The sequence below is a fragment of the Phaenicophaeus curvirostris genome, chromosome 7, assembly GCF_032191515.1.
Source record: "Phaenicophaeus curvirostris isolate KB17595 chromosome 7, BPBGC_Pcur_1.0, whole genome shotgun sequence".
Taxonomy (NCBI): Eukaryota; Metazoa; Chordata; class Aves; order Cuculiformes; family Cuculidae; genus Phaenicophaeus; species Phaenicophaeus curvirostris.
In genome coordinates, this window is record NC_091398.1 from 28,941,683 (window position 1) to 28,955,711 (window position 14,029).

The 14,029-nt window shown below is 41.0% G+C and overlaps 1 protein-coding gene across 2 annotated transcripts in view; it reads left to right on the forward strand.

Annotated features, from left to right (window-relative positions):
- The window catches only part of RALB (RAS like proto-oncogene B), a 50,659-nt gene that overhangs the window by 11,590 nt on the left and 25,040 nt on the right, over nucleotides 1-14,029 (forward strand). Inside the window, exon 1 of one of the 2 annotated variants that reach the window (XM_069861397.1) lies at nucleotides 12,976-13,108. The exons of the other annotated variant lie outside the window; for it this stretch is intronic. The gene's annotated coding sequence lies outside the window, so the exon portion shown is untranslated. Of the gene's footprint in view, nucleotides 1-12,975; nucleotides 13,109-14,029 lie in introns of those variants that run through there. 2 annotated transcript variants of the gene reach the window in all.

The window sequence follows — 14,029 nt, forward strand, 5'->3', positions numbered from 1 at the left end:
GTTATTTATGCATGACATACAACAGATGAGGCAAAAGAAATAAGATTATTACATCCATCAGAAATGGCTATTTTTTCAGCAGTGTGTGCACATCTGTGCTGGACTTGAGCAAGGAAGCCCTGTCACTAAAGGCAGGGGATGTTGTAGAGGCAACCATCTAGGAGCCGGGAAGGAAGACAATACTTCCTGATACTCATTAGCGAGTGCAGAGGAAGGAGAGCATCCTGCCTAGTCATGCTAAATCAGCTAGAGTCACTATTAAGCAGAAGGATATTTGGATTCGGTTACAAGAGAGAAGCCATAATTTTACAGGGTCTACAAACAACCCATTGAACTTTGCTCACCTACACTGTGACTTCCTAATTTGCTCAAGGGAGCTTTAAAATTGAGAACATGAAGGCTCACCTGTCTTTGTTTTGCCTCCCTTTATCAAGCACATTTGGTCAGTTTTCACCTTTTTATGTTATGTCTCGACTTAAATATTTATGTCATGTCCCATTAAAATCCTCAGCTGAGAACTTAAGTCCTTTCAGCTGCACAACTACTGTGTAGTGTTTGTTAATTTGTGAATTTCAAATATATTTAGTACAACTATGTGATAGAGTTTGAAAAATAACGGTCTGCCACATCCCCTAAGCCAATTTGATTCTGACCTAGAAAGGGACATCAGAGTTCAGTCACTTGTGCTCTAGTTGTCCTTCGCTGCTTTTCTAGAAGTCGCCAGTTTCCAAGGCAGTTTTTGTGATACTAATATTTTCAAGAACCAACCACTGTTAACCACAGTCTGTTGTTTTAACTGTTTATTAGTGGATTCAGTTGTCTTACAGGATTTAGGCAAATTGACACGAATGGCAGCTTAAATGACAAATTCAGAGCTGTCATCCTTACATGGCAACTCCACACACAAGTTACTATTAGCAACATTAAATTGCAAAAACACTTGGAAATGGTATATGCTCAAACCAATGTAAATAAGTCATACAGACCAGAATACATTAAAAAAAAAAAAACAAAAAACAAAAAAGCCCCCCCAAAACTCAAAACGACAACAAAAACCTAAGAAAGGAATGACATACAGAGAGGAATTCTCAGGCTATATCTCATTACCATTCACTGTTACAATTTATCAAGGACTTTCAAGCCAGTTCTGGTATTTCTGCCCTTTGTATTTATAACTCCAACAGTTACAGTCTTAACTCTCATGTTCTTAGCTAAACGTTTCCTTTTAGAAGTCCACGTTATTTCTGGTCAGAGCCAAATCAGCAAAGCAGAACATTTCCTGTCCTTGGGAGATGAATCTATACTGGCTGTTACAAGGCTGTGTCAGCACTGACGGGATGCAGACCAGGAAACTCTGCATTTTATTAACAGGAACTAGAACACGAGTGACAAAGTTTTGGCAGAATTAGAATGAAATTTTTGTACATGGAACAGATTAAGAACAGAAACTAAAACTTTTTTTTATATAATTAAAATAAAGCTGCTAGCAAATTACTTTGGTAGATTTGGAGATCATCAGGAGCTTATGAGAAATACTATAGGCTCAAAAACTAGGATTTGAACGAAAGGTCAGCTGCCTAACTAACTAGACCTGTGTCTCTGCTGAAAAGGGCTGCTTTGGTAAATTGAGGGTACAAATAAGTTACATCCTGGACCAACAAGCTAGTGATACTCTACTGATAAATGAATAATCAAAAGGTTGGAATCTAACAAAAATGGAGCGAGAATTAACATTGGTCAGTAAGAATAAAAATTGACTCACCTTCTCATGCTGGAACACAAGGCATGCTTCTCAGGGATCTAACAGTGCACACGGACCAAAATACAAACAGAAAATAGCTCCATGGTACGGATGTAAAACAAGACCAGGAGCAGCCACAAGTGTGGTGCCCTCTAATGTATTGTAGCTTTGTGAGCTGGTCAGCACTTCCTAATCTGGAACAGCATATTTTCATACTACTTCTAGCAGAAACTCAGGAGTCTTTCCACAATCTCAACCTGTGACAGAGGAAGCTTTGTTTTTGGAAATTTGCTAGATGAAGTAGGAGCGCGTGTTGAAAAAAGCTGGCAGACATTTTATTGGTCAGTTTTACAGGCCAGTCGTCCTTTCAATTATGGCTTTCTACTGAATGAAGTCTCTAACAGGGACAGGTGATCATGGTCCTCCATTAGCTGACCAGAAAAGCATAAAAACCCCCTTGTTTCTTCCACAGCCGAAAGGAAATATTTAGCTTGAGGGATATGGAGACCATCTTTTTTGTTTTGTTTTTTTTTTGAGAAATAAATTCCACAATTCTTGAGAATTGTGTCACAATTGTGTCACAATTTTTGAGAAATAAATTCTTTTTCATTGCGGATTTGTGACCTCGATCACAATCATACAGTATCCTCCTTCATGACAGCTGCAGATTTATTACAACTTACATGGTAAGTGGTGCAGCCCTTTTATTATAAGCTTTTAAAAGAGAAGAGATTAATGTTGCTGGTAAAATTCATGCCCTCGGTGCAGCAAGCAATGGCAATCACACTTATTTGTTTTTACATTTGCGGCTTTTGGGGACTGACAAGAAAGATTACTTTTGATTTATACCTATTTCTGAGGAGCAAGACCTGACAATTATCAGGTAGTTCACCTGTGTCACTTAACAGCTATGTCAAAACCCACCAGTTAAACAAGACAGAATGGACTTGTGAGGAGTCAATTCATGAGGACAGTTTTAAACCAAGCTGGAAAATTCTGTGGATGAGACTGTATGTTTCCCACTGCCACTGAATAAATCTCATTTTCTTTTAACTACAAAAAAATCTCATGTATCTCATGTAACCTCAGGTCTCTTAAGACCCTTTGGAATCACATTATGACAATTCCTATCTTTTAATGCAGGTAATCAATTCTTCTAATATAGCTGAACCTCTTACTTCTGTTTGCAAAATTGTGCTCCATCAGAGGTTTTGAATTTCTTTCATGTTGCAGTCTTTACCCACTTCTACTTTTTAGCTGCATTGTTTGCATGACAAGAACTAAGAAACAAAAATTCCATGAAGATACATAGAAGCTTAATGACAAAAAAGCTCACTATGGCTTAGTGTACTGAAATTTTTTTGAAGAGTCACAGCTTTCTCCTGGGAAGAAATTATAGAAAGAATTGTAAAAATGAGCTCATTCCTAGCCAGTTACTAAATATGACCCCTGAAGTTGAAGGAAATTTAAACTCTACAGGCTGCAACTCTTTCTGCCATGATTCAGACTGTATTTAGAAATGGCATCTGAGACCTATCTCCCTTAATATCATACAACAAAGTAAGAAAGTACAAGTCAACTAAGTGGAAAAGGAAGTGAGTTTTACCATCTTTTCCTGAATTGAAAGTTTCCCAAATTATCCCCAGAAAATCCTTGGAGAGGTTTAAGAAAAACCACAAGGAAACTGTCACTGAGCCTTTAGTGCTGAGAAGTCAAAGAAGCCCAGCTGATCCAAACAAAGGATTCTTTACATGCTAATCAAAAGAGAGATTCAGCAGGTGGCCACATTGCTTAGGCTCTGTGAAAAGAAACTGAAAAGGCAGAACTGCATCAAGCTGAATCTAGCGTGGACGTGACATGACTATTGCATTTTGCATTTGACATAATGGATATCTTCAGCCACAATTGCCAAACCCGTAGCATTTTTGTGTTCCAAAGAGCATGAAGGACTGCTCTTTCTTGGAAGGAAGTGGCAGCTGCCACAAGACTATAATAATATCTCAGGCTTGCTCTATATAAAGATCTTTTATAGATTTACAATGAAAGAACTTGTTGGGTTAAAACAGTTGTCAAGAAAAGATAAATAGTTAAACATTTTCGATCTTCCATTTACTTTGGCCGTTCCCAGCTACGTCCCTGCTTCTTAGCTGCCCTGTGTCTTGCATTCTAAATTAATTATAACTTTTAAACGGAAGAGCTAAGATCACAAACATTAGTATACACCACTCTCTTAAAACTTTTAGTGAAAGGACGGTGCAGACTTTAGGAAAAGCAGGATCTTAAGCCATTACAATAATATTCAGTAATACTTTCAGATCCCTACTCTGAATGTAATCTATGCAAGCCAACATATACAGTGGAAAGCTGATAGGAAGTGACTTAGGAAGACAGTATCTTGTAAATCCTGCCCTTCTCCATAAATTGAAAGAGGGAAGGAAGGAGTAGCAGGCTTTTCTTTCAAATCACAGGAAGATGTATCCTTTGTATGCAAGGTCTTAGGGGATACAACACATACCTAGCATGTACTTAATCAGACATCAACTTCCTCCTCTTCTGAGGTGATTTAAGCCCATTTCTAGTAGGAAAATGTCTCAAATCGCAAGTCAAAAACTATCCTATGCTAGGCAAAGGGTGTATTTAGTCCTTTGTGAAGCTGATCCATTTTGCATGGAGTACTGTTCTCTACATCAGACAGTACAAGCAAGAGAGACCTATCTTATCCAACAGTTACGTACTGAACAGTCCCTGCTCTCATAAAGATGTCACAATTTGTATTGACTGCACTGTGGCATCTGTGCCTTTACAGTTAAACTTCCATGGGCAGGCTTACATTATCTGCTTGGCATCATCTGCCTATTTCTATGAACCAAGCACACTTATGGGACAGCATAAATGAACAGCGCTAGTTTTTAACCTTATGAAATAACTTACAGTATGACCCACATACAAGTTTAACCTTCAGATTTGCAGACTGAAGTCTTCTATTGATCTGCCAAAGGGAAAAACACGGGGTTTTTTTCCCTTGTGTTGTGTATATGCAGATACCACTTGTTATCTGCAGAAAACAGTTCTCTAAGAGAGTTTACTTGCTATTTCTGTTCAACTGAAACAATGATGACCACAATGCTTCAATATGAAGTTGATTTTTATACTATACAAACTGCCGCAAGACCAACAATTAATTTGGCATGCACCACCAAAAACCTCAGTTGTGGCAAGGCAGATTTCTCACCTGGCACTAAAAGTTTCCAGAATAGTCTCCCTGACTAATCAGTTTTCATCCCTTCTCTCATTCCAGTAATAGAATTGTTAATGTCCAAAGCTAAGAGCAAAGAGCAGATAATCAAGTTGCATGGAGAACAGCAGGAAAAAAATCACCATAAAATCCAGTGCAGAAGCAATGACTCAGGTGGTGCTGCTTAGAATCAAACCACTAGTTTCTGGGCTAATTCTACATTTTCTGTTATGAAAGATTCCACATTATTTTGATGCACTATGCACTGTTTCCAGAGAACAAAAAGATTATACTGTGGGCTACCTTATCCATCATCTGACTGTTTCTGTAGTGATTTAAGTCTGTATTAATTGGCATTCAGCATTTTCCAGCTGTTTAAACACACAGGAATTGGTATGGAAGAAAAAAGGTAGTGGAAAAGCAGGTCTTGTACGTCTTAGAACCTGGTTGTAATTCTGTTTAAAATGTTAGAGAACTATTGCATAGAAAAAGGAGAGCTTTAAAAAAAGATTGGGATTGTAAAGGGAATAAATACAGTTATGTGAGACATATCAAACCAATTAATTTTCTGCTACTGAAAGTCGGATCAGAAAAGATGAAGTTAAAGGTCTATTGTTGTCCTTCAAGAAATCTGGCTTGAGGATGAAATTCATGCCTGAATGCAGAGGAGCAATTGTAAGAAGTCGAAGTTTGATTTATTATTCTCTGAAAGGTTGTGTAAAGCTTCTTACTAAAGATCCCAAAGTTACAGAAAGGTGGTTTGTATGATTAAGGGCAATCATAGTTTTCAAGGACTCTAAGAAGATATAGACACAACTTGGGCTAGTTTCTTACTTACTGTAATTTTTTTTTTCATTCTGAATTGATGGAACTTTTAAAATTAATTTGTTTAACATTTGCATTACAGACACACATGCTCCAGCAGTATTACAGGTGCAGATCTGCAATATACAATATACACAGATTCTGCTCTCATCTACAATAATGTCAAATAAAGTACACGAGATCTGAGAAAGCCAAGGTAAAACACCATTCAATAAACTTTAGTTGATCAAAGTATGTCAAAAAAAGCACCATCCTTTGGCCATTCTGCTCTAGGGCAGAAAATCTATAACACAGCCTGTAAGGTCTTAAAATATGCCCCTGCACTGAAAGGGAAAAAACAAGATCAAATTAAAGAAAAATGTTCACTGCTGTCCAGCAAAGAATTTCTTTTAGTATGCAAATATTAGGTGAATTTAGGATTTCAGTTATTTATTTTGCAGAGATTTGTTAGTGTGCTATTTTTCATTATTAATTTGATAAATTTGTCAATACATTCAACTGGAAAATTTGATTAAAAAATAAGGGACACAAAATCTGTTAACATGAAATTGTTTCAAGCATGCTCAAATAATTCTGCTGCAGCAGCTGTTGAACAAGGTAGCACTGTTCAACTCAGTGAGCTAAATTCTCAGTAATGCTAGCTGCCTTATTATTCTGGGAAAAATCCCCGCCTTATCTATTTCCAGAATAATTCCAGGTTTTATGCAACTGGCTTTGGTGTGATAATGTTAATCACATTCAACTTTATCTGTAAGACACTAAAGTATGCTTTCTACCCTACATATACCTGGTAAAAGTTTAGTTAATGTATCTGTTTCAGCAGTGCACATCAGGAAATGTGGGCCAGTTGGAGGGAGTCCAAAGAAAAAAAGAGAGTGACTGGCAATTAGGAAACATGACCTGTAAAAAAACAACTGAAAAAACAGGCATTGTTTGATGGAAGAAAAGAATTGTGAGTGAAAAAATGATTGTTTAATATTTAGCAGACTGATACAAAATGGAAGGAAAAAAATTGATTGCTATGTCCAGTATGCAAATAATTAATATGCTTAAACTGCAATAAGTGACATTTAAGGTAAAAGTTGTTGATCTTTTTCTTATGATAAAGTAAACCATTTTTTTAAATGAACTGATGTGATGATACCATAATCTTAATTGCATTAAAAAAAATACACACCAAAAATTATGTACGTATAACTGATCTTGTCTTTGGTCAATGGAATAAGACTACCTGACCTCTCATGTCTCTCTGTAGACCTTTTATTTTCTTTTGATTCTTGGCTGTCAATACATTCACAATAAATGTAGCTCATTCTGTAAAGGCTCAAGATCAGGCCCTAAATCAGTCATGCTGTTGATAATCATGATGATCTGAAGTGTAACACTTGTAACTGGAATGTGAAATCCCTTACCTCACAAATGTCAGTGAAAATCTCCTTAAAAATGACCTTGTGATATGATCCTGACAAATCCCAGCTGTATCTGAAATAGCAAGGTGATTTGATAGTGAATGTTATTTTAGTGTGTGGTGGCTTCCTGCTGTCTGTAACAAAAATAATTTGCGTGATATAGTCAAAATGCCACAAACTCCTACTAAGTCAAAACCGCAGTCATATTTCATTTACTGTTGTTTGTTTTTGTTGTATTTTAGTTTACTGCTTTATGAGTTTTGAATGCTGAAATTCATAAATAATGGCAAGGTCAGCTTCATTCTCTTAAGTATACAAATAATCTGTATAACGTAGTTCTTGTTCGACTATCCATGCCCTAAGAGAAAATCATGTTTGACTAAATAATTTTTATTTTAGAACAAACTGTCTGAGTACATACTGTGTACATGCACCTCTCCTGACAAATTATCTAAGCCTAGATTCGCTCTGGCAGATGAAGTCTGCACATGCAAAGAAATGTTGCGTTTTGAGAACAAAAAGGACATCACAACATTCTAGATAATCCAATGGATTTTTTTTTTTCTGTTTTCCCCAGTTAGCTTTCTTCTGTTCTCCCTGGTTTTATGCTAGCATTCATTCTGATTGAAAAATGGTTTAAAAGGTAGGATAAATAAATACAGTGGCTTTGATTTAATAAATTAATAAAAACCTATGGGCCTGGTTACTTACACTGAATCATTGCTTTGTGCTGCACAGGCACTACAAGGCTGTGTGTAACTAAGAATTCCTTCAGAGAGGCCTAAAACCTTCCTGCTCCTTTAGCCTATTCTTATGCTACTGGCTCAGCCTCAGAGCTGGAGATGTGGCAGGACCACTGACCCCTTTCTCCACAGACCCCTGACATCTTTGTGGTCATTACTGGCAACAATTCCTGTCTCAGTCTATTGTAAACAGGGTCCAGGGTAAAGTACCTGTCCTGCAGCTGTCCCTCTTCAGCATTCAGATGTCTGCAAAGGAGAGAATCTGCCTCTTATTTCTGTCACTGCCAGAGACTGCAAGTGATATCACTAAATCTTCAGAGTGACTTCCTAGGCAGTACTCATTCCCTTACAACTCAGGATACTCCCTTCGAGTTTCTCATCAGTTTATACACCTTTCCTTTTACCCCTGAGACTACTATTACATGCTCCCAGCAGGAACAGTGAATTGTTTCTGTCCATCATTTACAGCCTGCAAGGTCCTATAGTTCTTCAAATAAATTTTTCCTGAACTGGCTCCTTACTTTTTTCCTCTTGTAGTCACTTGTACAAAAAAAAAAAAAAAGTATAAATAAAAAAATAAGCTAGAGGTGCTATAAAACACTGTGAAAGGAGAACTAGCAATGCAGATGGTACAGACATGAATGACAAAACGGCAGCCAAGGCAACTGCCAGTCCCATCTAGCGTTAATTTATCAGACAGGAGAGGGAGACAATGATGTTAGCCTCTCCCCTCAGCAGTGGTAGATATGGTAATTCTTGGGATATGATAAGTAGATCCCATAAAGTTCACACAGCTCACCTTTTCCCTGCAGTACTCAGGCTACGCTTGGGGGTCTACCACCCATCTTACTACAAAAGGGGCTACTCTCATCTTTTCCATATAATTCCTTACATACGTCTCTTAATTTACATTGTCAATTACTTCCACAATTAAAAAAAAAATTAAAAAATCAAATAGAGCTATATATCTGGGTTTTACATCTTTCCCATTACTAGTTTCTAGAACTAATTTCAGCTAATTCTTGTGTCAGTTAACCATCTTTCTAGAGCACATTTCTATTTATAAAATAGAACTGCTCTGGTGGGAAGTATGAATCCTAATCTTTGCAAAGAAAAAATGTTTGTTGCTTAGACATCCCACCACTCTTACTGTTGTTCATGACTCTAGCAGTTACACAGAGTACCCTATTACACTCTTAGTGGGCTAGAAACTAAATGCATGCATTAAAAGTACTATCCCTGTCTCTAAGAATTTGCAGTTTAAAACATTATGGCAAGATAAAGCAACAGTTGGAGATAAATTTTTCCATCTCTACTGAAATCTTACTTCTTTAGAAAGTGAGTGTTCATAGCCTGCAAAGCACTTAAAATAAAATAAATGCAATTTAAATGACAACGAAAAGGAATTTTTATCCCCTAAATTGTTCTATAGATTTTTTCATCCTAAAGTACTGAAGCAAAAATATATCCGTAACACCTATGGTAACCATGGAGATAATACCAGGCAACATGCATAATGATTCAAAATGTGGCATCAGACAAATGTTCTTTGTCATGACTAGATTACTAGAAGGAAGTAGGTTTCCCCTAAACTATTTGCAGAAGTAGGGTGCATATGGTTAATTTCTCAACCCTCTTTCTTATAAGAGGGAAGGGGAAACGTCAGCACTATGGTATGGGCAGCAGACTAATATTTTAGTTGGTTTGAAAAGACCTAGCTTCCCAGTTTCTTGGTAGTTTCAACTCATAGATATGATTTGCTGAAAATATTTCAGAGCAACTAGTTCCACCACATTGCCTGCACAACTTTGAAAGATGGCCATGGGAACACAGAGTTACAGAATAAATAAGAAACAGTTCTGATTAATATTTACTTGTAGGGTTTTTTTAGGACCATAAAAAAATGCACAAAATCTACCCTCACAACAATTCACGCATATTCCTAGAAACACCAAGATTTGGGTAATTTAAGTGTTAGCTATAAAACAACATTCCCTCACATTTGGCAATCTTTCTTTCTTTGCTTATTCCTTCCCTGCATGGATGGCATTAAATAGTAAACAATTCTCAATCTGCCAGCAGGATGAATATTGATGTCATTCTTAGTCTGATACGATCTATAACGCAGAGCAGAAGAATTACTAGAATCAGGACTTTTCACAATAAAAAACCCAAAAAAGAGAGAGCCATTTTTCCACCTAAGGGGTTAACCAAAATCTGGTGGTTCGCAGTTGTTTGAGTTAGGGGAAGAAACTGATGATAAGGCAAGGATGATGTCAATCCTGTTTACTTACAAACAGTGGGAAAAAAATGGTTTCTTTCAAGTTTTCCTTCCTTCCTTCCCTTCTATTTCCTTTTCATGCAGTCCTGAAGGATTCAGCTGTTTCTCAGAGCCGCACATCCACTTTTTTTCTGCCTCAGTAACTGCTTTTTTTTCCAGTTCCTGGCATTTTTTGCCAACCCTGAAATTACAGATTATAGTAAATCTCTTTCCAGGTCCTCCTCCTCCATTTTATTTTGTTTTGGCAATAGGCCATTGTTTCACCTATCACATTTATAAAGCTGCATTGCTCTTTTGTGTGTTTTTTTTCTTCCTTTTTTTTTTTCTCCTTTCCATTTACTTTAAGTGACAGGCCTTCTTAATGTTCTCTAATTTCAAAATAAATTTCACCCAGACATCGATTGTGGTAGAAGTCAATTAATTATCTTCTGCAGGAAGCTACAAAGAGATCCAACATGAAAGCAGGAGTTAACACAACTACTTAAGCTGTTACTTCTGTCCCAGAGGACCTGAATCCCCAGAGATCACCGGTAATAATGACTTCTATTTTTTCTGAAAGTGGGTGTCATCATGCAAAGAACTGTTTTTTATAGGAGGAAAAAAAATTGCCCAACATACTCACTTTGTGTGGAATTTAATAGGTCAATAGGACAGGACAAGAGGGAATGGCCTCAAGCTCTGCCAGGGAAGGTTCAGGCTTGACATTAGGAAAAAATTTTTTACGGAAAGGTTCATTGGACACTGGAACAGGCTGCCCAGGGAGGTGGTTGAGTCACCTTCCCTGGAGGTGTTTAAAAGACAGGTGGATGAGGTGCTGAGGGGCATGGTTTAGTGATTGATAGGCATGGTTGGACTTGATGATCCAGTAGGTCTTTCCCAACCTAGTGATTCTGTAATATTTAAATCTAGAAAAACTTAACTGAATTAAAACAGAGAGAAAAGGCATATTTCCCTTTGTGACTGGCAAGACAGCTACATCCAACTGTGCGACTGGTAACATTAGAATTGGCCAGAGAATATTTGTATTTGGGGTCTGATTAAGGTCTGAAGAAAGAATTGTGGTAAAAGTAACAGTAACCATTATTTTTTTTCCTGAGCAGTTACAGCTGCTCTGTGCTGCACACCTACATGCAGTGCAGTGAAGATTCAAAGTGCCAAGTCAAAACCAAATCACCAACTGCTTCATTTGGTTTTCTCACTTAAGTCATTCCTGGTACAATTAGTGGATCCATGACAAGAGGTGAACAAGCTTGTCATATTACACAGAGCATCTGTCGCTCTGGGTTGGCAAATACTGACAAGTCATCGAGATACAATCATGCAGTTGTCTCAGAACTGTCAGCAAATTGAGTAACACCGATAACGTCCTGGCCTACCACGAAACTGTTGGTACCTTCTGTGGAAAGGGGTAACAACGGTACGTAATTTATTCCCTAGATCACAGGAAGGAGACCCTGGTGACCGCTATTCTGGGCTGTCTCCTACACCTTTGTTAAGATGAAGCTTGTTGCTAACTCAGTTTACCATTGCATCTTTTGAAATACTGACTTTCTTTCAGTCTTGATTTAAAGTACTTCTTGTAGTGAAAGACTTGGTCCCCTAGAGGAACTGATTCTATGATTTAATGCAATTTAATGCACTTGATACCCTCGACACTTACAAGGAGTAGCGGGGTTTGTTTCCATTACTTTGCCTTCTGACATCAGAATTTCTAACTTTTGCAACTATCAGTAGAATTTGCACTAAAAAAATTAAGACAGAGCCCTTCCTAATTTCTTCTGGGTCAAAACAGAGCAAGTGGGGTTTATGGGCTCAGCCTCCCAGGACCCAGATGTGCCAGGGGAGGCTTATGTTGGAAACTAGGAAAAGGTTGTGCACCCAGAGGGTGGTGGAGCACTGGAACAGCTTCCCAGGGAAGCAGTCACAGTGCCAAGCCTGACAATATTCAAGAAGCATTTGGACAATGTCCTCAGACACGTGGTGTGGGTGCTGGGGTGTCCTGTGCAGGGACAGGAGCTGGACTCGATCGTCCTCGTGGCTCCCTTCCAACTCAGGACATTCTATGACCATAGAATCACCACGTTGGAAAAGACCCACAGGATCATCAAGTCCAACCATTCCTATCAATCACTAACCCGTGCCCCTCAGCGCCTCATCCACCCGTCCCTTAAGCACCTCCAGGGAAGGTGACCCAGCCCCCTCCCTGGGCAGCCTGTTCCAGTGCCCAGTGACCCTTTCCATGAAAATTTTTTTCCTAATGTTCAGCCTGAACCTCCCCTGGCGGAGCTTGAGGCCATTCCCTCTTGTCCTGTCCCCTGTCACTTGGGAGAAGAGGCCAGCTCCCTCCTCTCCACAACCTCCTTTTAGGTAGTTGTAGGGAGCAATGATGACCTGGGCGGGGTGTCCAGTGCTGCAACAGCTGTTCCCAGGTCCCTTTCCCTGCTAGGCAGGAGCAGCAGGGCGGCGGGCAGCCCTTTTCCTTGGCAGGACTGGACGCTGAGCGCACCCCGACCGCACGGCCCGCCGCCCACCGCCACGCGCGGGACTCGAACCCACGTCCCAGCGGATCCCGCGCTCCCCCGCGCCCCTTCGCCCCGCCTCCCACGGCGATTGGCCAGCCAGCGCCACGTGACCGGGTGCGGCGAGGGGCGGGGTCGCTCCTCCTCCCGGCTTCTCAGCCTCCCAAGCCGATTGGCCCGCGCGAGCCACGTGACCGGCAGGGGGCGGGGCCGGGGCGGGCGCGCGGGGGGCCGGCGGGGGCGGAAGTGCGCGGCGGGCGCGCGGGCGGCGCCCCCGATGAGAGTGCGGGGGGCGGCGGAGGAGCAGCCGGCGGCGGGCGGGAGCCGCAGCGCCCGGACCGGGCCCGGAGCGCAGGTGAGGGGCCAGCGGGGCCTCGCGGCGGCCCTCCCGCAGCCTCGGGGCGGCGCGGGGACCTCGGCCGCCTCCGGTGAGGGGAGGCGGGAGCCGCCGTGCACGGGCCCGCCGGGTTCGGGCACCTCGTTCCCGGGTTTTCGCCTTTCTGTTGAGAGGGAAGGGGGTGCCAGTGCTCCTCCCCGGTGTGCGGGGCCGCCGCGGGGGTTGCCGCTTCCCCGTGGGCTGAGGGCGGGGCGCGGGGCCGTGACCGGTGTCGGCGGGCGAGGAGAAGCTGGCTTGGAGCTTTAGTTTCTCCGGTGAATTCCTTCCGTGGCTGCCCTGGGATGAGCGGTAACGTTTTGCCTGTGCGGGATGAACAGAGGGTTTGAGATGCTGCCGGCCTCGGCTGTAACAGAAGTTTTGGACAGAGCTTGTTTTATCTGTCCAGGCTCTTTCTGTGCTCCTGTTTTTTTTTCTCCCTCCAGCCTTGCTGTGTAGATCTTGGAGGAGGAGGAAGGTGGTGCCTGAGTGTGACTTTACCTGGAGAAGGGCAGGGAGAGAGGCTGGGGTTCAAAGCAGCCCAGTCATGCTTCCTGGACTGCTGGCGGAGGCCTCGCTCCGTTTCTCTGCTGGAGTCCTGTTGAATCAATTCTGATCCTAGAACAGGAGACTTAGTCTTGACTACCCCTGAGTGTTTTCATAGGAGGAAGAAGCGTGGAGACTACCTGCACGAGGACTAGCCTTGCCTTCTTGCCTTTTTCAAATCTTAAGCCTACAGTCTAGGTAGCTTTTTGCATATTGAACTGTCCAAACTTTGCTTTTCTGGTTCAGAGATCCTTCTTTCCCTTGTGAGGGGCAGGGAAGTGCCTGTCTACTCAAGGGCATCCTCAGAGCCATGATTTTCAGGAAAAGCTGTATTCTTTTTTAAGATGCCTTAAACAC